Source organism: Polypterus senegalus, chromosome 14, assembly GCF_016835505.1.
Source record: "Polypterus senegalus isolate Bchr_013 chromosome 14, ASM1683550v1, whole genome shotgun sequence".
NCBI classification, from domain to species: domain Eukaryota; kingdom Metazoa; phylum Chordata; class Cladistia; order Polypteriformes; family Polypteridae; genus Polypterus; species Polypterus senegalus.
Window position 1 is genome coordinate 121,716,172 of NC_053167.1, and position 24,805 is coordinate 121,740,976.

Consider the following 24,805-nt stretch of genomic DNA (forward strand, 5'->3'; position numbering starts at 1 on the left):
TGTAAATACCAGATGTGATTTCACTCCGTTGGACCCCTGCAATTACTCTGTCCTGGGTATGATATTAACCTGCATCCATTCCTGCAAATAGGTGAGGTTGGTGGCAGGACTGGCACTCCAGCCACTGTAAAATGTTCCCTTTTATTCAAACTAGTGTGGTCAAGTGCTGTCATCCATTGCACCACTGCACTTGGGTCCTAATTTGGGATCCTGAGGATGTTTGTTGTGTATTAGGTATGGCAACACACTGTATAAGGGCATGTTCCCAACCTCTCTCCCCTGCTTACCCTGATTGGGTCTCGCAGTACCGAGAGACACGCCTTTCAACAGAGACAGCCAACCATCATCTACAGGCCCATGAACAGCACTACGCGGGGCTCTCAATCTGAGCCTCAACTTGATTCATCTCCTGCTGCCTCTCCCCGGACGTACGCAGGAGCGAGCACCTGATCACTCCAGCTTCTTGATCGCTCAGCTGGTGTGGCCACCTTCAGCCCCCAAGTGTCCGCCACATGCTTCCCAGAAGGGCACTCCTCCCAGCAGCATGCCTCTTCCTCTCTCTCTTTCTATCTATCTTTCACTCATTCACTCTCACACCTGCTCTCTCATGTTCCCAACCTTACGTTTTTCCCATCTTTAACCTCCTCTCTGTTCGTTCTTCTTTTTTCCAATGAACCCTCTCTCATCCTGGCTCTATCATATATGTCTCCGCCGGCACAGCACCTCCATTGCAAACCACAGAAGCCAAAGCAATCAAGACAGACCACACTCTTACATGCAGGGGTGCACTCTATATCAGTCATTCCACCAGCCTCCCGCAGCCATGTAAGCACACCCATCCTCCCATGAAGATCAAGCTGGCTATTTAATTATTTATTTATTAACCAACCACTTGCTGCTTAGCCGCAGATCCACTATTCCAAAGGTGTTTGTGGGATATGTCCACCTTGCTAAGTCATGATGCAATGTATGGCTCCTACAGCATTATTAAGTTTGTGAATGACAACAGAAGTACAGAATAGAAATGGAACAGCTGGTAGACTGGTGCAAGTGCAACAACCTGTCATTCAATGTTGATAAAATTAAAGAGATGATTTTAGACTTCAATAAGATTTCATTCAGCTAATACTCCACTTTACATCAAGAGATCTGTGGTAGAGAGAGTGAAAAGCACCAAATTCCTTGGTGTGCACCCGCTGGAAGACTTGACGTGGTCTGTCAATCCCTCCTTCTTCACCAAGAAAATACAGTAGTGACTCCACTTTTGGCATTGGTTGAAGAGAGCAAACTTTTCATGCCATATCCTCACCACATTCTATAGGTGCAGCGTTGAAAGGGTCCCGACCAGTTGCACCACTATCAGGTGTAAGAACTGTAATATGTCTGATCGCAAGTCCCCACATGGAGACAATCATTTACACTTCTCTCCCTTCCATCATGGACATGTTTATAAAGGGCTGCATCTGTAAGGCCTCCAGCATTGTGGTGTGTGGGATCCCATCTCCCACAATTTCATTTCCCTGCTTTCATCAGGTGCTCATTTAGCCTCGCCAATCCACCTAACCTGCATGACTTTGGACTGTTTATTCATTTTATTGTTATTCTATTTTTGAAAATCAGTTATTTATTGAAAGACACAGACAAAATGTGACATCTTAAAGAAACAAAAAAGCAATTTTCACATGTAAGGCATCATTTTGTTTGGTTTGGTTGCTGCCATTTTGTATTGTTCATGGCCATGTTATTTACCACTGCTGTGCCAGTTAACAGTTGTATGACACAGAAGACATGTGACACAGTTGTTTAGGGTGATGGTACCCAGCAATTTGCCATCTGACAAAAGAACACCATGACAAATATTACAATTCCATTTCCAAAAAAGTTGGGACAGCATGTAAAATGCAAAGCAAAACAAAAAAAAAGTGATATGCAGATTCCTTTTATGCATATTTAATTGTAAGCAGTACGATGACAAGTAGGAAGTGTGTTGTTGTGGTTAAGGTGTTGGACTTCATACCCTGAGGTTGTGGTTTCAAATCCTGCTACTGTGTGACCATGAGCAAGTCACTTGACCTTTCTGTGCACCAATTGGAAAAACAAAAGAAATGTAACCAGTTGTGTATCAAATGCTGTAAGTCACATTGGATAAAGGTGTCAGGCAAATATGTAAATGTACATAATCTTCATAAAATTAAAATAAATTTCTAATTATAAGCTAATTCCAATTTTGTTACCTACAACATGTTCCATGACTGCTGCCACAGGTGCCTATTTACCTGTGGAATTTGTCCAGAAAACCTGTCTGGAACTTTCCTTAGATAAATAGGTGATTATGGAACCAGTGACACTGTCATGATTGGTTATAAATGGAGCATCCACAAAAGGCTGTGTTGTTTACAAGCAAGGATGGGTTGAGGGTCGCCACTGTGATGATGCGGGTCCACTTCAGACTCCCTCTTCAAATTTGGGAGCCTCTCGAACCCAACACCATCGATAGTTATGACCGAACTGAGCTGACTAATGGGGATACATCTCATATGGAGCAAAGGGATGGTGGAAAAGTGCTAAGGTGCTTTAAAAAAAAATAAATAAAAACAAAACCAAAAACAGTGTCCAAAGTACAATGCTTCAAAAACAGTACATAAATAAATAATCCATAAAAACAAATGAATCGTGAGGATAAAAATCACAATAAATAAATCCAATAAAAACAGAGTTTAAAATGCAGTCATTGCCTCCTCCTAATCTCAGCCCATCTCTTTCATTGTCTCCCTGGCTCACCCATCACTCAGAGACTCAGCAGCCACAAACTTCATTCTTCCGGCCGCCATCTTGGCTGCCTCCAAACCGTGTAGCCAAACTATCTGAGGTCGGCTCTCCTCCCATCCTCCTTTGCTCTCCTGTAGTCGTACCTCAGATACATAGGAAGGTCCTCTTCCATGCTCGCCCCACTCCACACTATTATACAGTGGGGCAACCAAGCCCCTAAAGCACCACAGCCTATGCTCCTTCATGGGACCCCAGTTTGTGCTGCCTTTCTCTTCCAGGTGGCCAGATTGTCCTCCCGAGACTGCTTTTTTCTTCATCTTTCTACCTCTGTTCTTTTTCTATCACTCTTTTTTTCTTTTCTTCGATCTCCCCTTTTTTTTCTTCCCCCACTGTGGTGGCCCATACAGTGGAACATTGGGTCACGAATGTCTCTGAACACGTACAAATCGGGTTACAACCAAAAAGTTCACCAAACTTTTGCATCTGTTCACGACCACACACTCGGGTGACGAACAAGCCAGTTTCCATTCCAGTTCGTACATGCCAATGATTTCTGCATCTGTTCAGTCTCTCCCTGTGCATTCACTGTGAACTCTTTGTGCTCTATTTTGTTTCCCTTTCGGTTCGTACGCGCTGATGATTTCCACATGTGTTCAGTCTCTCCCAGTACTGTACATTGTTCTCGGTGCATCACACAGAGGCACTCTCCCTCAAAACTGTAACCTCCTCTCAACCCAGCTTCCTCCTGTGGTATAGCGGGTCCACAGCTCCCATCAAAAAGGCCAGTTTTAATAAATAATCACCGCACTCATGGCTTAGCGAGAGGGCGTGGTGGTGTGTGGCCAAAGCGGTTCCTGGGGAGTTCGTGATGTGGCCGTTTCTCACCTAAGTGCACAGGTGAGAAGTGGTCAGCATTCATAATTGTTCCCAGGAGCTGCTGATTGCCACGAATACCACGTCCTCTTCATAAATAGAAGCGCGACTCGGCTAAAGGGAAAAAGAAGAGAACAGGAAAGAATGGGAGGTTTCAGGAGAAGGCAGGAAGCAGAAGGAGAAAGCTGGTGCACGAGATTGAGAGACAACAAGCGAGCGAGTGCGAGAGTGAAAGAGAGCAAGAGAGAGAGTGAGCGAGCGAGCACATGCTCGTGTGCAGCTTAGCAGGGAGCCTGAGTGTTTGTCTCAGTGTTATAAAATGTTTTTACATTTAGTTTACTATTACACTGTGCATTCTATGGTATAATTAACTATTTTTGTGTTTAAAAATCTTTAAAGAAAATAGTTTTACATACAGTTCGTATGTTCTGGAATGGATTAATTGTATTTACATACAATCCTATGGGGAAAATTACTTCGGGTCACGACCAAATCGGGTTACGACCAGAGTTTTGGAACGAATTAAGGTCGTGACCCGAGGTACCACTGTACTTATACAGCTCTTTGGGCACAGCATTTTAATCACGCACCACAGGAAGTCGGTGAAAAAATTGAGAACAATCGTACCCACATGTGCAGGTGTAACTCACCCCAATTGCCTCATTAACTCCTCGTGGTTGTGTGATTATGCCTATGGAGACTAACACGGTTATCTGGATTATTTAAAACTGACCATTCTTTTGAAGCCATGGACCTGCTATACCACAGCCACTTGATGCAAACTGCTTGAGCAAATGGTTGGACAGTTTAGAAACAATATTTCTGAACATATGATTGCAAAGCCTTTAGGGACTTCACTACCTACCTTCAATAACACCTCTCTAGTATGTAAAAAATTCTGGGATAAGACAAGACTTTTTCAGAGAGATAATTTCAAGTGCCACGAGATGAGACTTTGTGCCAAGAGATTTACCCATGTCCATGATCCACTCACCTCTCATTCATGTGAATGCTATTGTCAGACACAATGAATGTAACTGTAAAGTTTTGGGGGTAAATCGGAAAACCGTTTTCAATAAATACAGTCTGTCGCAGCTCTATAAAAGGAAGCTAAAAGTGTACTTCACAAAGAGGAAGCCATGCACCATTCAATATCCAGAGACGGTAGTTACCTATTTTGGTTAAAGCTCATCTGAGATGGACTGGTGCCAAGTGGACATGTGTGCTGTGGTCTGATGAGTCCACTGTTCAACTTGACTTTGGAGAAAATGGACATTGTGCTCTCTGTACCAAAGGGGATAAGAATTATCTGTTGTTACCAACACAAAGCTTAAAGCCAGCATCTGTCATGGTATCAGAGGTGGAATTGCCCATGGTGTGGGAAACTTTCACATCTGCGAAGGCACTATTAACGCTGAAGGGTACATATGCATTTTGGAACAACAAACAGTTGTGCTTGAAAGTTTGTGAGCCCTTTAGAATTTTCTATATTTCTGCATAAATATGACCTAAAACATCATCAGATTTTCACTCAAGTCCTAAAAGTAGATAAAGAGAAACCAGTTAAACACATTAAACTAAAATATTATACTTGGTCATTTATTTATTAAGGAAAATGATTGAATATAACATATTTGTGAGTGGCAAAAGTATCCGAACCTTTGCTTTCAGTATCTGGTGTGACCCCCTTTTGCAGCAATAACTGCAACTAAACGTTTTTGGTAACTTTTGGTCATTCCTGCACACTGGCTTGGAGGAATTTTAGCCCATTCCTCCATACAGAACAGCTTCAAGTCTGGGATGTTGGTGGGTTTCCTCACATTAACTGCTGGCTTCAGGTCCTTCCACAACATTTTGATTGGATTAAGGTCAGGACTTTGACTTGGCCATTCTAAAACACTAACTTTATTCTTCTTTAACAATTCTTTGGTAGAATGACTTGTGTGCTTAGGGTCGTTGTCTTGCTGCATGACCCACCTTCTCTTGAGATTCAGTTCATGGACAGATGTCTTGACATTTTTCATTGGAATTCTCTTATAACTCAGAATTCATAGTTCCATCAATGAAGGCAAGCCGTCCTGGTCCAGATGAAGCAAAACAGGCCCAAACCATGATACTACCACCACCACGTTTCACAGATGGGATATGGTTCTTGGGCTGGAATGCAGTGTTTTCCTTTTTCCAAACATAACGCTTTTTACTTAAATCAAAAAGTTCTATTTTGGACTCATCTGTCTACAAAACATTCTACCAATAGATTTCTGGTTTGTCCACGTGATCTTTAGCAAACTGCAGACGAGCAGCAATGTTTTTTTTGGAGAGCAGTGGCTTTCTCCTTGCAACCCTGCCATGCACACCATTGTTGTTCAGTGTTCTCCTGATGGTGGACTCATGAACATGAACATTAGCCAATGTGAGAGAGGCCTTCAGTTGCTTAGAAGTTACCCTGGGGTCCTTTGTGACCTCGCCGACTATTACATGCCTTGCTCTTGGAGTGATCTTTGTTGGTCGACCACTCCTGGGGAAGGTGCCAATGGTCTTGAATTTCCTTCATTTGTACACAATCTGTCTGACTGTTGATTGGTGGAGTCCAAACTCTTTAGTGATGGTTTTGTAACTTTTTCCAGCCTGATGAGCATCAACAACTCTTTTTTTGAGGTCCACAGAAATCTCCTTTGTTCGTGCCATGATACACTTCCACAAATGTGTTGTGAAGAGCAGACTTTGATAGATCCTGTTCTTTAAATAACACAGGGTGCCCACTTACACCTGATTGTCATCCCGTTGATTGAAAACACCTGACACTAATTTCACCTTCAAACTAACTGCTAATCCTAGAGGTCCACATACTTTTGCCACTCACAAATATGTAATATTCAATCATTTTCCTTAATAAATAAATGACCAAGTATAATATTTTTGTCTCATTTGTTTAACTGTTTTCTCTTTATCTAATTTTAGGACTTGAGTGAAAATCTGATGATGTTTTAGGTCATATTTATGCAGAAATATAGAAAATTCTAAATGGTTCACAAGCTTTCAAGCACAACTGTATGCTGCCATTCAGATGACATCCTTGTTTATTTCAACAAGACAATGACAAGATACATTTAGCGCACATTACAACGGCATGGCATTGCAGTCAGAAAGTGTGGCCTGCCTGCTATCCAGATCTCTCCCTTTGAAAACGTGTGCAGTATATGGAGGCTAAGGAATGATGAGCAGCTAAAGTCTTATATCAAGCAAGCACCAATTAGTGTCTTCAGTTCCCAAAGGATTGCTGAATATTATTAAAAAGAAACATACCATTGTAACACAGCAGTAATAAACACTCCTGTACTAACTTTTTTGGAACGTGTTACAGGCATCACATTTAGAATGAGTGACGTTGATTAGTCTTTGTGCTGTTTCCAATTAAAGATGGGTAAACAAGCATTTTCAAATCACTGTTTTCTCATTTTATTTGCATTTTACATCCTGTTCCAACATTTTTTTCAGAAATGGTATTTTAGTGTAAGGTGGGGATGATCATTCAAGTGACCAATAAGACCAATAATGCTGCATTTGTTTAGGCTAATATTTAGGCTTACAGGTTTCGTTTTTGACTATTGGCTCTGATTTGTTTTTTTTTGGTTGTTGTTATGTTGTGCTATTAATGTTATCTAATTTGGGCAGTAGGGGGCACTGTACAAATATATATATATATATATAAATAGAACTTTGAGAGGGATGAAGAGAGTTCCCGGAAGGAGATTGTATGGGAGAGGCTTTTCTATAATAAAGAAGGTATTTGGAGATTTCTTTGTGTACTAATCAGTTTATAACAAAATTGGCGACGAGAACGGTTCTAAGCAATGATGGACGCCTCTACTGTTCCACTACCAGCTGCTTTTCTTCCCTGTCCAGGAGAGCCCACGCTTCCATTTGATTCGTGGAGCAAAATTTTTGAAAATTATTTACTTGTTATTGCAGCAGATGGAGACAACTGGATGGAAGCCAGGAAACGAGCTTTGCTTCTGCACTGTTTGGGCACTGAAGGACACAGACTTTTCTATACATTACCAAATACAGGTAACACATACGCAGAGGCCGTAGCGGCGTTGAAGGCGCATTTTCTGCCCAAGTGCAATGTGGTTTTTGAACGCCATAAATTTCGTAGTAGAGCCCAACGACAAATAATAAACTGTGGCTCAGTATATTTCTGCGTTACGAGATCTTGTATCTACCTGTGACTTTAAAGATAAAACTGATGAAATGTTACGGGACCAGTTGGTAGAAAAGGCAGCCTGTCCACATGTCCGCGAGAAGTTATTATTTGAACATAACCTCACTCTTGAAAAAGCGGTGATGCTCGCTTCGCAAATTGAAGCTGCTAAAAACCAAGCAGGGATCCTGGAGGCCTCTTCTCCAGCTTCAGTCGATGCAGTTCAAAGCACGATGCTATCTACATGACGCCGCGATGGTCAGGCCCACGTACAGCCTAGTTTTGGCACTCCTATTACCTCCAATAAGAATCAGTCGTGTTTCCGCTGTGGATCCAAAGCACATCTCGCAAATGCTCCACAGTGTCCAGCTGCGTCGGCTACGTGCTGAAGTTGCGGGAAATCTGGACATTTTTCTCGTGTATGTCGCTGTCCTACACAAGACCGAGTTCGAGGTATTGAGGTTCCAGAAACTACCATTTCCAGGTCTCCAGGACTCTAAAAATATCCAAACCTAATTATGTCATATCATCTACTGTTAAACCGTACTTCTAAAATTTTTATTATTATGCTGTCTTAAGGAATTGTTCTGTTCTGTATATTGTATTGTATTGACCCCCTACTTTTGACACCCACTGCACGCCCAACCTACCTGGAAAGGGGTCTCTCTTTGAACTGCCTTTCCCGAGGTTTCTTCCATTTTTCCCTACAAGGTTTTTATTGGGAGTTTTTCATTGTCTTCTCAGAGAGTCAAGGCTGGGGGACTGTCAAAAGGCAGGGCCTGTTAAAACCCATTGCAGCACTTCCTGTGTGATTTTGGGCTATACAAAAATAAACTGTATTGTATTGTAAACTGTACCATTTTGTGTGTGAATGATGGTACAAACCAGCCTGGAAAAATTTCATGTTGTGTTATAATTCAAGCAAACGCTTCTAAACCGTATTCGGTGCGTCTCCTCGTAGACATGGGCTCATCTGTATCCATTTTACCCAGCGGGTTACGTAACAGGTATTTTGGTACTTGTAATTTATCTGCACCTCCCGTACGCCTGCTCTGTTATTCCAAAGCTGATCTACCGGTCATAGGATGCCTCCAAACACGAGTTTCATATGGAGCTGTCACGGTATCGGCTACTTTCTTCATCGTGCAAACCGGTGCCCCTTTACTAGGCATGGACTTAGTTACATCTTTGAAATTGCAGATCGAAGGTAATACAGTACTTACCCCACCAGCCCCAGTGCTACAGTTGTCTTCCACTCCATTCAGAGGCCTAGGATGTGCAAAAGGGTTTGTATATAAGGTAAGAATCCGGCCAGAAGTTTCGCCGGTGCAGCAGAGATTAAGGCGCTTGCCAATATCGGTACGGACTGCTGTTTCTGCTGAACTGAGCCACTTGCTAGATGCAGGAATTATTGAGTCCGTGGATGCTTCTCCGTGGGTATCACCAATAGTAGTCACACAAAAGAAAACTGGTGGCATACGCTTATGTGTGGACCTTCGTGAGCCTAACAAGGCAGTTATTGTTGATTCTTTTCCGCTGCCACATATTGAGGAACTGTTGTCTCAATTATGAGGTGCTACTGTCTTCTCCACTATAGATCTTGCAAACGCGAACCATCAAGTGCTCTTACACGAGGAGAGTAGGGACCTGACTGCATTTATAACACACGATGGCTTGTTCCGTTTTTGCCGTGATCTCTTTGGGCTGGCGTCCGCTCCAGCCGCGTTTCAAAAGTTACTGTCAACACTTCTCCGTCATCTTCCAGGTGTCCAGAATTACCTTGATGATATTATTATATATGGATCCACGGCTGCTGAACATGATCATCACCTCTCAGCTGTTTTAGAATGCTTGGAGAAGGCTAGGCTACAATTAAACAAGGACAAATGTCATTTCAAGCAGACCTCCCTTCGTTTTTTGGGGCATGTCATTTCTGCGGAGGGTATTTCGCCTGACACAGAGCATGTAGATGGTTTCCTTAACACACCCCTTCCCACATATGCTTCAGCTGTACGTTCATTTTTAGGGCTAACATCATGGTATGCAAAGTTTATACCGCATTACGCCACGATAGTAGAACCTATGCGTGCTTGCTTATGTGGGCAATCCAACTTTGACTTCACAGAGGACGCACAGCGTAGCTTCCATAGGGTCAAGGAATTAATTCTGACCAGTCCTGCTCTGGCAATTTTTGATCCTGCTTTGCCTTCAACTATAGCAACTGACGCTTCAGACTACGGGCTGGGTGCAGTATTTACACAAATGCATGCTGATGGAACAGAGCACACCATTGCTTTTGCTTCTCGTACACTTTCTCAGGCCGAGAGGAAGTATTCTACAGTGGAAAAGGAAGCCTTAGCGTGCATTTGGGCAGTTGAAAAGTGGCGTACGTATTTGTGGGGACACCGTTTCACTTTGAAAACAGACCACCAGGCCCTTACAACACTTGTTACTACAAAGGTATGGGGAAAGCTAGTTTGCATATTGCCTGATGGTCGGCACGTCTCCTTTGCTTTAATTATGACGTGTTGTACCGCCCGGGAGCGCAAAATTCGACTGCGGACTGCCTATCTCGACTCCCTATAACTGCTCCAAATGTGCCATCTGAATTCGAGCCAGAATATGTTGCCCATCTGTCCACGGCCATGAAGGCAGTAAGCCATGCAGAATTTCGAAGCTGCTTCTGCATCATGCCCAGAACTGAGTGCCATACGGGATCGCATTCATTCTGGATGGCCTGCAAATATTTCACTTGTACCAAATGAGCTCTTACTGTATCAATCAATCAATCAATCAACATTTATTTATATAGCACATATTCATACAAAAAAATGTAGCTCAAAGTGCTTTACAAAATGAATAGAAAAATAGAAGACAAAAAGACAATAAAAAATAAACATAAGTCAACATTAATTAACATAGAATAAGAGTAAGGTCCGATGGCCAGGGTGGACAGAAAAAACAAAAAAACTCCAAAGGCTGGAGAAAAAAAAAAATCTGTAGGGGTTCCAGACCAAGAGACCGCCCAGTCCCCTCTGGGCAATCTACCTAACATAAGTCAAACAGTCCTCTTTGTATTTAGGGTTTTCATGGAAGGACCTGATGATGATGGTCACGTAGACTTCTGGCTTTCAGTCCATCAATGTTGGAGCTATAGATAAGTACAGCTGTGTGTCATCAGCATAGCTGTGGTAACTCACGTTGTAACCTGAGATAATCTGACCTAACGGAAGCATGTAGATTGAGAATAACAGCGGACCCAGGATAGAGCCTTGTGGAACACCATATCGGATATCATGTGTCTTTGAGATTTGATTACCACAACTCACAAAGAATTTTCTCCCTGCCAGGTAGGATTCAAACCAATTTAAGACACTGCCAGAGAGGCCCACCCATTGACTAAGGCGATTTCTAAGAATGTTGTGATCAATGGTGTCAAATGGTTTTTGGATAAACGAACTTACTCTGAACGTCCTAGACGTTTATGTTGCATTTTGTGGTGGCGATCGATTGACTTCTACACCGGCGTTCGTTTGTCTCTGTCTAACGCCAGCCTGCAGCCCAAATTGTAGTTTGTGTGTTAACCTGTGGAGGCAGTGTCAGGAACTGGATATGAAAGCCCTTGTCGTTTTATTTGAGGTGCCTCCTTTCAATATGGACCATTTTGCTATGTTAGATATTAATCTTCTTGTTTTAAAAATACTCGTAATACGGCGACGTAGGGAGAGAAAAAATCGCCACCGCTACAGAGTTCATCCTCTGACTGCACAACGGGTTAAAGGAAGTTTTTTTGTGCTTTATGAAGAAATGCGAAAATTTCCGCGCAAGTTTTTTAATTACTGTCGGATGTCGGTTTCCACTTTTGATTGTCTGCTGCAGCTGGAGCAATGCCACATTGCACGCCGATCAACCAATATGCGACTTGGTGTTAGCCCCGAAGAGGATGACTTGTCACTTTGAGGTAAGGAAATAGTAGTCGAGTGTGCGGCGCTTACACCAGTGTTATGCACTGGAGTGCTCCCACCCCAAGCCCCCTGGCTCCTCCAAAGCGTAAAATAAACGCACAGAAAACGAACTAGAAGCGGTTTCCTTGCGTTAGTCACCAAAGCCCGTGTGAACACTCTCATTGACTCCTACGTGTAGAAAATACTTGGCGCTTGATCCGCGCTCACCGGACGCTTCAAACGCAAAAAAAACGCTCGATTTTAACGCCCGTGTGAACAAGGCCTTAGGGTTCTCACGGAAGGGCTTGATGATGATGGTCATACAGACTTCTGCCTTTTAATCCATCCATCATTGTTGGAGCATCATGATGCTTTGAGTAGGTGGTGGTGGCGCAGGCCACCACCACAAAAAACCGGAAAAAGAAACAGAAAAAGAGAGTAGGGGTCAGTACGGATTTTAGAGCCACCATGAATAGTTATTATGATGAACTGAACATACAGAGTATCAGGATTAAATTAAAGTGAAGTTATAAAAAGGCCATGTTAAAGTAATGTGTTTTCAGCAGTGTTTTAAAGTGCTCAACTGTATCAGCCTGGCGAATTCCTATTGGCAGGCTATTCCAGATTTTAGGTGCATAGCAGCAGAAGGCCGCCTCACCACTTCTTTTAAGCTTTGTTCTTGGAATTCTAAGGAGACACTCATTTGAGGATCTGAGGTTTTGGAATATAAGGTGTCAGACATTCCGATATATACGATGGGGCGAGATTATTTAAGGCTTTATAAACCATAAGCAGAATTTTAAAGTCAATCCTGAATGACACAGGTAACCAGTGTAGTGACATTAAAACTGGAGAAATGTGTTCGGATTTTCTTTTCCTAGTTAGGATTCTAGCAGCTGCATTCTGCACTCGTTGCAAACGATTTATGTCTTTTTTGGGTAGTCCTGAGAGGAGTGCGTTACAGTAATCTAGTCTACTGAAAACAAACGTGTGAACTAATTTCTCAGCATCTTTCAATGATATAAGAGGTCTAACTTTACTTATGTTTCTTAAGTGAAAAAATGCTGTCCTAATAATCTGATTAATATGCGATTTAAAATTCAGATTACAGTCAACAATTACCCCTAAGCTTTTTACCTCCGTCTTGACTTTTCATCCTAATGTATCCAGTTTATTTCTAATAGCCTCATTGTATCCATTATTGCTAATCACTAAGATTTCAGTTTTCTCTTTATTTAACTTGAGAAAGTTACTATTCATCCATTCTGAGATACAAGTCAGACATTGTGTTAGTGAATCAATAGAATCGGGTCATCAGGTGCTATTGATAAGTACAGCTGTGTGTCATCAGCATAGCTGTGGTAGCTCACGTTGTGCCCTGAGATAATCTGACCTAACGGGAGCATGTAGATTGAGAAGAGCAGCGGACCCAGGATAGAGCCTTGTGGAACACCATATTGGATATCGTGTCTTCGAGTTGTAATTCCCACAACTAACAAAAAAATTTTCTCCCTGTCAGGTAGGATTCAAACCAATTTAAGACACTGCCAGAGAGGCCCACCCATTGACTAAGGCGATTTCTAAGAATGTTGTGATCAATGGTGTCAAATGCAGCACTCAGATCAGACTGTCGCTTTGCCTTCACACTAATTGACTATTATTCAAAATGGCCTGAAGTTGGTTTTATGTCACAAATTACTGCTTCAGCTGCAGTTGTTTTTTTAGTATCTATTTTCAGTCACCATGGCAACCCTCAATGCTTGGTATCTGATAATGGTCCTCAGTTCACATCCTCAATGCTGACCACATTCCTACAGGAGAGGGACATTCAGCACACTAGATCTGCAAATTATCACCCTCAGGCTAATGGAGCAATTGAAAGGTTTAATCGAGTGCTCAAGGAAACGGTACAGACGCTTCATTTGCAGCGTAAGCCCTGGAAATCATCCATTACGGAATTCCTTCACATTTTTAGAGCTACGCCACATGCAACAACGGGTATTTCGCCCTTTGAACTGCTTCATGGACGCAAGATGCGTACCAAACTGAACCTATTGCCTTTGTCAACATTTGTTGGACTAGACGATGCAAGTATAAGACAACGAGTTGCTGCTAAACAGAATAAAATGAAGGAATACACGGATGATAGAAGAGGAGCTTGTGTCCCGTTACTGGCAAAGGGAGACACAGTGCGAGTAAAAAGGCCTACCCGTGTGTCCAAAGGATTGCTACGCCTGTACTTGACAAATTTGGAGAAAGCAGCGACGTGCTTGGAGACGGTAAAGTATGGAATGCAGCACGGTTGTCCCCTTGTGCACCAAGTGCAGATTCGGCAAATGACGTGCCAGCCGCGGATCAATCATCTGGAGCACCTCCTACTTCTCCGCTTGAGTCACACGGGGATTCATTCTTTGAGAGTTTTCCGCCTCCGATTCCAACAGTGAAACCACCTGCTTTGTTGGTCCCTGAAGGAAACGGGAAATCCACCTTGAAGGGCCGCGTATGCCGTCGTCCTGTGTGGTTAAAAGATCGTAACGCAAGACAAACAGATTACTCTGTCGTTTTCTTTTGTTGTGTTATTTCCGTTTTGTTAACGGCAAGTTTTGGACGGGGGGGAGTGAGATATTTAAGAAAGGGGGAGATGTTATGTTGTGGTATTAATGTTATCTAATTTGGGCAGTAGGGGGCACTGTATAAATATATATATATAAATAGAACTAGAAAAATATATAAATAGAACTGGGAGAGGGATGAAGAGAGTTCCCGGAAGGAGATTGTATAGGAGAGGCTTTTCTATAATAAAGAAGGTATTTGGAGATTTCTTTGTGTACTAATCAGTTTATAACAGTTGTGACCTTGGCAAGGGTTCTGACTGCAGCTCTGTTAGTTCCCTTAAGATGCTTCCACCACCAAAACATAAGTTGTTCTACTGGGGATCACTACAGAAATCATACATATGTCACCTTTTTTTCTAGAGCTCCCTGATGTAGAAGAGAAAGATGACTCTGCCTTCTCTCGACCCTGGATATTAAATGCCTGACTTTCTGACCCATCCTCCTGCACGAATCACGAAGAGGCCGCTAGAGAAGGTCGCATTACCAGCCTACAACATCTCATCTCTTTGTGTTTTTCTTGTGTTCTTTTATGGCTTTTAATGTTTGAAACCATTTTAAATATGCCTTTTTGATATATTGCAGATAACAGAGACTTTACTTTTCCAATCAATAAAGATTTTCAGCTCAACTTGCAATTTTTAAAGTATTTGGCAAAGTATTACCAGAATTATTTGAGTACGAGTGCCGAACACTGAATGAGTGAAACTTCAGCCTGTATTGTAATAGGAAACTTCCTCCATTTGCAATAAGGTGATATTATGTTTTCCAGGATTCATAAACTTTCTTTATGATGAATGTTTTACTCTACTAAGGATATTTTTCTGTATCTTTCATACATTTATTTACAAGAAAACTGAGCTGCTTATCAATAAAATATGATATAGCTTGTGTAGTGTGACAATCTGTACTTTGCATTATACAGCAGCTACTTTTTTTCAGCAGACCCAGGTATTCATTCTGCTCTCACAAGACCTTGTATAAGATGATTCTTTGAAGTGCATTATGAGGCTGCTTAGAGATGCAACATCGATGAAAGAAAACTGAATGAAAAGGCAGCCTAGGCTTCTTTTCAACAAAAGAATATCCTTTGGCAAATCTTTTACGATTGTAAAGCTCTTAGCCCCTGATGAAAACTTTTAAACCTGCATGGGAGCATAAAGTAAGCATTAACCCAATGGATGCCAGAACATTTTCTTTACTTTTACTGCTTTGCCTTGAAATCCTAGGTGTTTCATAAAAATTGCACAATTCAAATTAAACAGCAAAGCTTCAATGTGGTGCCTCCAAAGAATGCCCTCATTTTACCATTGATAAAGAAAAGCACTCCCGAATCTGTACATTTGATCTTAAAATACAAAAGTGAGTTTAATGTTGATTAGCACATATAGATAAGAATTTCACTGCACACACATGACAATAAATCTAGAAACAAATTAGCTCAATTAGATTTATGTGCAAACATGCACCGAGAACATTCCAGCAACTACTCATCCTTTATATATCTACCATCGTAGAGAAAAACCAAGCAAAATGACACCTTTTATTGGCTAACTAAAAAGATTACAATATGGAAGCTTTCGAGGCAACTCAGGCCCCTTCTTCAGGCAAATACTGGAGTTCCCTGTGTTTATATCCACACACTAGGACAAGAAACAACTTGGTAAATGTTTAAATGAAAAATCTTAAATGTAAAATTCAGTTGCCTGAAGAAGGGGCCTGAGTTGCCTCAAAAGCTTGCATTTTGTAATCTTTTTAGTTAGCCAATAAAAGGTGTTATTTTGCTTGGCTTTTCTCTACATTCATAATGGCTAACACGGTACAACAACCTAGTACTATATACTGTTGTTAAAGTGTTCTTTTAATTTGAAAATATTACCCTTTAGAAAATTTGGATTATTATTTCATTTTTATTTGAGATTTGGAAAAGTAAATCATTTAAGCTTTGCAAAAATAAAGGCATCCCTGGAAAGAATAAACACAGATGTGAGGTCAAGCACAGTGATGAGCTAAACAGCCGGATTATGTTTCCATCCATCCAGTATCTAACTTGCTGTATCCTAACTACAGGGTCACAGGGTCTGCTGGAGCCAATCCCAGCCAACACAGGGTGCAAGGCAGGAAACAAACCCTGGGCAGGGCACCAGCCCACCACAGGGATTACGTTTCGTATATGTTAAATTTTGTATTGCAAGTGATTTTGCAACAATGAAATGTGAAACTCAGTTAAAATTGCCTTTCGTGGGATTTTAAAGTGTTTTTGGGGCGATGGAAAACAAAGAAAAAATATTTTTTGGCAGCTGTCTAGCACAGGTGATCCGTGGCACACCGATGAAATCTATTGTATTTTATGACTCTCGTTCACGCTATTGTAGAGGAGCACAGTGATTTTTTGAAATGTGACAAGCTACATATTTTCCTCACCAGAATACACATTCCTGTGTTTTCTCTGCAAGAAAACTCAGTCCGTGGAAAACACAACAGCAACTGTTATCTAGCAGGGAGTCTTTCCTGGATTCACAAAATAAACAGTCACAGAAAACACCAAACTGTATGTACAAATGGAGGGATCAAACTAAAGTTAGAAAATGGGATTTATTAGAAAATGGAATGAACCTTAACAAAACCGATCATGTCATTTCTCAATGTCATCTCCACCCTTCTCAATGCACTTGAGCCACCTGCCTAGAAGTGCCTGGAGTCCAACAGAATAAAAAGGTTTTGTCTTGTCCTCACAGCCACTCATGCACCCAAGTTATTGTCGAATGCTACATGCTGATGTAACATGCAAGTTACTGTGACTTGCTGGAGACCGATGTGAAGTCTGCTATTCTATCCAAGCGGCGGGGACTGCTGCGACACAAACTGCTAAGAACACCAAGGCTTGTGTGGAGAAACTGAAGTTTGAGGTATTGCCACATCCTCCTTATTTGGGACCGTGTGATTTCCACCTTTTTGGACAGCTAAAAAAACTTCTGGGTCATCGTCGATTCAAGAAAGATGATGACGTGAAGAAAGAGATGCACAAGTGGTTGCGAGGACAAGACAAAATCTTTTATTCTGTTGGAATCCCAGCACTTCCAGGCAGATGGTGCAAGTACATTGAGAAAGGTGGAGATGACATTGAGAAGTGACCTCGCCAGTTTTGTTAAGGTTCTTTCCACTTTCTAATAAATCCCATTTTCTAACTTTAGCTTGACTCCCCCTCGTATATATGAGGGTGACTCAATAAATTTTCTCACAATAATTATATGGACCAGGATATAAAATCCATAGAAGGCTTTTTGCAGAATATGAAGAGAGTGCTTTACCACGGCAAAGTATTTGCAACAGATTGAGAAGTTAAAAAGTGTTAAATACAGACAAAGAGTGGAATACCCGTCCATGTCAAGTCTGTACCATGATTCTGACAAAGAAATAAGGAGATTTCAGCCCCTGGTACACCTACAGTCCATAAAAAGCGACTCACTGCTTGTCGCTCTTCTTTGCTGCAAATTGGGAGCAGAACATTTAAAATGAATCAAGAAGTTCAAAAATGGTTATACAAGTGTTAAATATGAAGAAGGAGTGGAACACCCAACCACGTCAAAAACCAGTAACAACACTGAGCAAGTAATTCTGTAATTCTGACAACCCAAATGAGGATTTCAACCCCTGCCTAAAAAAAGTGAATCACTGCTTGGTGCTCTTCTATGGTCCAAATGGGGAAATGAAGCGTCCATGTTTACTCCTGGAAAACAATGAGAGAAACTTACTTATCAAAGTCAAAACATTACCACTGTGGTCACAGACATGGCATGCTTTCACATGTGCACAAGGAAAACTGTATGGTCAGACCAAACAAAATTGTCACAAAAGTGCAGATAATTATTCATTTTCCCTCATATTTTCAGAAAAAGCCTCAACAAAGGTGCAAAAGCATTAAAGACAAATGTTAGCCATAACAATACTCTTAGCACAGACTTGGCCAACTAATGAACTAAATCGAGACTATGTTGATATGTAAAACTACTTGAAATGCACATCTGGAGCTTCTCTAATGTCTTCAAAGAGGAAATGAGAATGAATTAAAAAAGAGCATTCCCTCAATAATAGACTTCTCGTATTTTATCTTATTAAAGCTGATAGAGAGAAATATTTTTTCCTTTGTGATGATAATGGAATTTAAGCGCATAGCTGATTAGCCTCGTTACTTTGTGTATAGCTACATCATTATGAAGATTAAGGATATATAAACGGAGATAGCTGGAGACTTACTACAGTCGTAGCCAAAGGTTTTGAGAATGACACAAGTATTGGTTTTCACAAAGTTTGCTGCTTCAGTGTTTTTAGATCTTTTCATCAGATGTTTGTATGGTATACTGAAATAGAATTACAAGCGTTTCATACATTTGAAAGACTGTTATTTGCAATTACATTAGGTTTATGTAAAGAGTCGATATTTGCAGTGCTGGCCCTTCTTTTTCAAAGCCTCTGCAATTCACCCTGGCATGCTGTCAGTCAACTTCTGGGCCCAATCCTGATTGATGGTTGCCCATTCTTGCATTATCAATGCTTGGAGTTTGTCAGAAGTTGTGGGTTTTTGTTTTTCCACCCGCCTCTTTTCAACTTCTCCCAGCCATCCAAGACCAGTTTGGTGACCAACAATGCCTTTTCCAGCATTATTAAGCACCGGGCCATAAGGCAAAAGTGATAACTAAGTGACTCTGGGAACAAAACATCGATATTTTGGGTCCAAGGCCAGGAAACTCCCCAGACCTTAATCCCATTGAGAATGTGTGGTCAATCCTCAAAAGGCAGGTGGTTGAGCTGAAGAACAAGGATGTATTGTACAGGAAAACAGGAATGGACACTAAAATCAGTGCTTGGAAAGCTTCTTCACATTCAATGGAAACTACCCAACTCATCTTTGAAATAGTTTCTGTTTATCATGGAGCTTTTGGACTGCCAAAGGGTACAACCCCCTACTCTCCAAAAGAGTTTCTAAATATATTGGCATGTCTTCAGATCTGCAAGGAAGTTGAAAGTAAATTAACAAATCAAGCTATTAATTAATATATCAACACACATTGTAATATCTTTAGAGCTTCATGAAAATAAGTAACAAGTATATCACATTTGGTAAACATATTGCTGCAGTTGGTCCAAATTTAAAAAAGCAATAAAGGCAATCCAAAAAAAGAAAAAATCAGCACATACATTTAGACGTTAAAGAAGATACCAGCCTCCCCAGACAAAAGAATTCTGTCACATTATAGTTTTACAGACCGTACCAGAATTGATTTTCCAAGTGTAAAGAACTTCTATTGGCTCATTTGTAAAGAATTTCAGAAGAAAAACTCCAAATTCACAGCATTTATATTTTCATGCAACTCTCATTTTCAGACCTATAAATAAATTATATGTATAGTTTGAAGCTCTGTTAATCATTTTCCATCTCTACAACTCTGAGACCTTAGGCCCCCTAGACTGCTGTAAGATCTCTGTGAAGATAGAAAAAAAATCATTCTTTATTATTTATAGAACAAAACAATATTGCTAACTAAATACAACAATGAAATACAATTTAACAAATCAAATGATGTTTCACTCATAGTTGCATTTCATTATGATTATTGAAGTCATAAAGGCATTTGGCTGTTATTCTGCCAAGGTTACTTCTACTTAACACTAGTAACTCTTTCTCTTTATTAAATCTCGCCTCTCATTTTCATCAGTCTTATTCATTTCAGGGTAGAAATACAGAAGACATTCATAACTCTACTGAGTCATGCACAAATAATTAGATTTCTGAGTCACCTTTCAGCTGGCTTATGCTTTAACCTTTGCAGCCAAATCGGCTTCTGTTTCAGATATTGCTTTAAGTCTTTTGGCTCAAGCATACTGCTAGGGCAGATAAAATAATTATTTCATTCAAATCATCAGTAGTCCCGCTGAAAAGGGGAGGCAGAATCAGAGGGATAGCCCTGCCTTAGAAAATATGAAGGGACACCAAACTACATCTTTAAAAGCCCAGGTTGGTCCTTCCATTTGGTTAAATGTGCCATTGCAAGTGTGTGTCACTGCCACACAGAATTGGCGAAAATCTGTCTATATGTCAGTATATCAGCGTTTTAGTCATAGTGTATTTCATATCTGTTAAGTACAGTAGCTAAAAAAATGTATTCACTTCTACAAAAGCTAAAATCTACAATTTATGATTACCGTATATACTCAAGTATAAGTCGAGCCTTGAAACCTTGAATATCGATCATAAAATCAGACGCCGACTTATATGCCTGTTCAAAAATACGACACATTTTTTTTTTTTACATCTTCTAGCTTCCTCCAATCTCGCCTGAGTTTCTCAGACACATTGAATATTGTTACAGCAGCGCAGTTACCAATTTCTTTCGCCACTTCAATGACTTTTATTTTAAAACCAGCTTCATATTTTCTTCTGATCAAACGCTCCATCGTAGATAAGGGATGCTCTTACGATAAAGGTGTATGAGGGTGTGAAATACCAAAAACACAAAACAGTGCAAACATCACTTCAGAATAGTTTGGGTTATTACCGTGTGGTCAAGTAGGCACAATATATAGAAAAAAAAGGCAGTGTGCTCCGTGGCTACTCTCTGGTGGGTGTTAGCATATGATAATCTCTTGGACCAATAGCATGAGTTTCCCACATTTGACTTATACGGCCGGCTTTATAAAATACTGGAAATTATATGGTAAAATCATGCCCTGACTTATACGCAGAAGAACTTAAATGTGAGTATATATTGTAAACATTGAATCACAGTAGATTTAATTTGCCATTTTTGACACTGATCAACCAAAAAAGGCTCTTTAATGTCAAAGTAAAAATATATCTCTGCAAAGCAGTCTAAATTAATTACAAATAATTAAAAAAATAATAATAATAATTGATTAGACCTATACAACAACTGTAAGAAGAACAAAAAATTCAGCCCATCCTATTAACCTACAAGGATGGGAGTGGGTTTCCACAGCAGGAAAAATCACAGTAATGTGCATGATGGTGTGTTTTATAGAACATTAGACAATCTAGAAGATAATGGGCCATTTGGTCAAACAAACCTCACCAGTCCCATCCACCTAATTCTGAAAAATAACATTAAGTCAAGATTTGAAGGTCCTTAAAGTACTACTCCCCACCACACTACTTGATCACATTTTGATCACTGGCATCTCTGTACTAATTCTTTTCATGATTTTGACACACTTTGATCATCTCTTAATAACCATTTGTATAAACTGAAAAAGTTTAACTCCTTCAGTCTCTCCTCATAGCTCATACTTGTCAGTCCTGGAATCAACCTAGCTGCTCACCTCTGGACATTCTGAAGTGCTGCTATGTGTTTTTGTAATATGGAGACCAAAACTGTGCACATTACTTCAGGTGAGGCTTTATTAGAGCGTTATATAATTTAAGCAATGGCCGTCTTTGACTTGTACTCCACCTTGATCACTTCTGTACACCGTCTTGATGTAGATAGTGCTGAGTGTGGCACTCCATATCAAGGGTCATTTTAAAAATATGGCAGGTGCAGATTTAAAATGCAGTTTGGCTCCTCATATTGAGAAGGTGCCAGTGGAAGTAAGGGCTGAATTGGTGCAGCTGCCAGGGGGAATGACTAGATAACAGGCATTGTGCAATTGAATCATCCGCTTGGCCACACCTTGTTAGTTGCCAGCGGCTGTTACAGATGCAAATCAAATGTATGTTTTTATTGTATCATATTAACAATAAGAGCAGCTCTCTACTTAAAATGGTAAACTTGAGAAGCTGCCAGCATCGAACCCAGAAGCTCTTGATTGGGAGTCTGCAGTTCTTAGCATTGCACCACGCAAGCTGTCGTATCAACTGCCTATCGTAACCTGCTTTCTTTTTTCTTCTGTTTAATTCTTGAATAAAAGTGCACTTGTTTTGTTATACTTGTACCTTTTGTGAAAGTTTTTATTTCATATTTGTATTTCAGGCTTCACACATTATACATTTTATGTCTACATTTTGTCAATTGTTACTAAAACGTGAAAAACGTTTCTCTGTTAAAGACGTTTTTACATAGATTGTTGTTGACACAGAACACACATGAAATGTATGTATTCCAAATGACGATGTACTTTTTTACCCAATAAAGCTCCAGCATTTCACTCAAAGATAAACACTGAGCCCTGAGAAACTTCTTTGCGAATTGAACTGCGGCGGTGGGCGGGGGGATGTTTTACCAGGCTACTTGCTGGTTATCGACACATTTACAGGACAAAAGACACTGACGGAGAGGTGAGAAAGGACTTAAGGTGGGCCAGATTTACAAGTTTACTCGTAGGCTCTGGCAATTCTAGTCTTAAGGTATGTCTGTTCTGCCATGTCCTGTTAGCAACTAGGTGTAACCAATGGTATTGAGAGCTTATGTTATGAACGCTGGTTAAGATCTGAATTTGGAATATATAAAAGAACGCAGCACAAACTCCTCTATGTAAAACACTTTCTTTGATTGCTTTGAGATATATGTTTAATAAGTGTTACCCCTGCAGGATTTAGAAAACAAAGAAGTTTGATTTGTGCTTCCTCCTGCCTGTGCTTATTTCCTTCAACATAAAAGAGAGAACAGGACACCCAGCAGGGGCTGCCAGTAGAGTTTCTTCCACACTGTCATCAGCGATGATGGATTCAGCTATCCTCAGACATCCGGTTGAGCGGATGGTATGAAGCTGTGGAAAGTCAACCAAAATGACTTTAAAAGCTCTATGGACGATCCTTTGAAAGAGTTTGTGATCCTGACAAATCAGGTGACCAAACTTTACCATGATGCATCTGGTCAGAATACTTTCAACAGTGCAGTGGTAGAAGTTCACCAGCGTTTTGGTTCCCATGACGGTCACATGTAGTTATGAATGTGCAGTCTTCTTAAAATGAAAACTGGAGTGTGCATTTTTAAGCAGTCTTGCCGGACTGTTTGTAGTGTTGGACCCTAATAAGAGCTTCTTTTCTCAAATAAGTCAGTGAAGACAGGATGGTGAATGGCACATTCTGGCTCACATTTTAATCACTCTTATTCATTCCAGGATGAAAACACAAAAGACAGTCATACCTCCACTGAGTCATGCACACATAATTATATTTCTGAATTACCTTTCAGCAGGCGTATGCTTTAACCTTTGCAGTCTAATCATTTTATGTTTTTGACAGTTCTGTTAGTCTTTTCAGTCAACCTTACTTTACAGAAGATACACCAATTATTTTATTCAAGGAATAATTATGTTCACATTACTTTACTCAGCACTATTTTATTTTCATGTCCATTTAAATTTTATGTATGCCTCTTGCAATCATTTATCTAAAAAAGCTATTATTTTTGTATACTTCTGCTTGAGGTACAACATACAGTGGGTCTGGAAAGTATTCAGACCCCTTCACTCTCTGCACACTTTATTATGTTGTAGATTTCATTTTAAATAGAGACATTTGCCATTTTTGCCCATCAATCTAAACCCAATAGCCCATTATGACAAAGTGAAAACATATTTTCAGAAAGGTTTGCAAATTGAATAAAAAATTAAAGCTGGAAACTCTCATTCCTACAAGTATTCAGACCCTTTGCTGTGCAGCTCCAAAATGTGGTTAGGTTCACCCTGTTTGATTTCATTCTCCCTGACATGCTTCTATAAATTGATTGGAGGTCACTTGATGGTAAACTGATTTGATTGGACATCATTTAGAAAGGCACACGTGTACCTGTGTATAGAAGGTCCATTATTTACACTGCATGTCAGGACACAAAACAAGACATGAAGTACAATGAACTCTCTGTAGACCTCCATGATCAAATTATGGTGAGGCATCAGTTAAGGCAAGAGGATAAAATTATTTCTAAAGCTTTGTGTATTTCCAGATGCACATTGGCCTCAATAATTGTGAATTGAGTAAAACTGGAAACTATCAGTAGTCTTTCTAAAGATTGGGTCATCCTTCTAAACTGAGTAATAGGGCAAGAAAAGTTTTGGTCAGGTAGGTGACCAAGAACCCAATTATCACTCTAACAAAACTTCAGAAGTCCTCTTCTGAGAAGGGAGAACCTGTCAGAAAGATGATCATCACAGCAACACTCCATCGTTAATAGGGCTAGAAGGGTCTTGGTCAGAGAGGTGACCAAGAACACAATGATCACTCACACAGAACTGCAAAGGTCCTCTGCTGAGATGAGAGAACATGTCACAACAATAACCATCTCAGCAGCACTCCATTATTCACACGGAAACTACTGTGGCAATTAAAGGACCCGAGAGCATGACGAAAATATTCTCTCATCTGATAAGGCTGGAATTGAACTCTTTGGCCAGAATGCCAAGCAAGATTTGTAGCAAATACCAGGTAATACTCATAAGCTGCC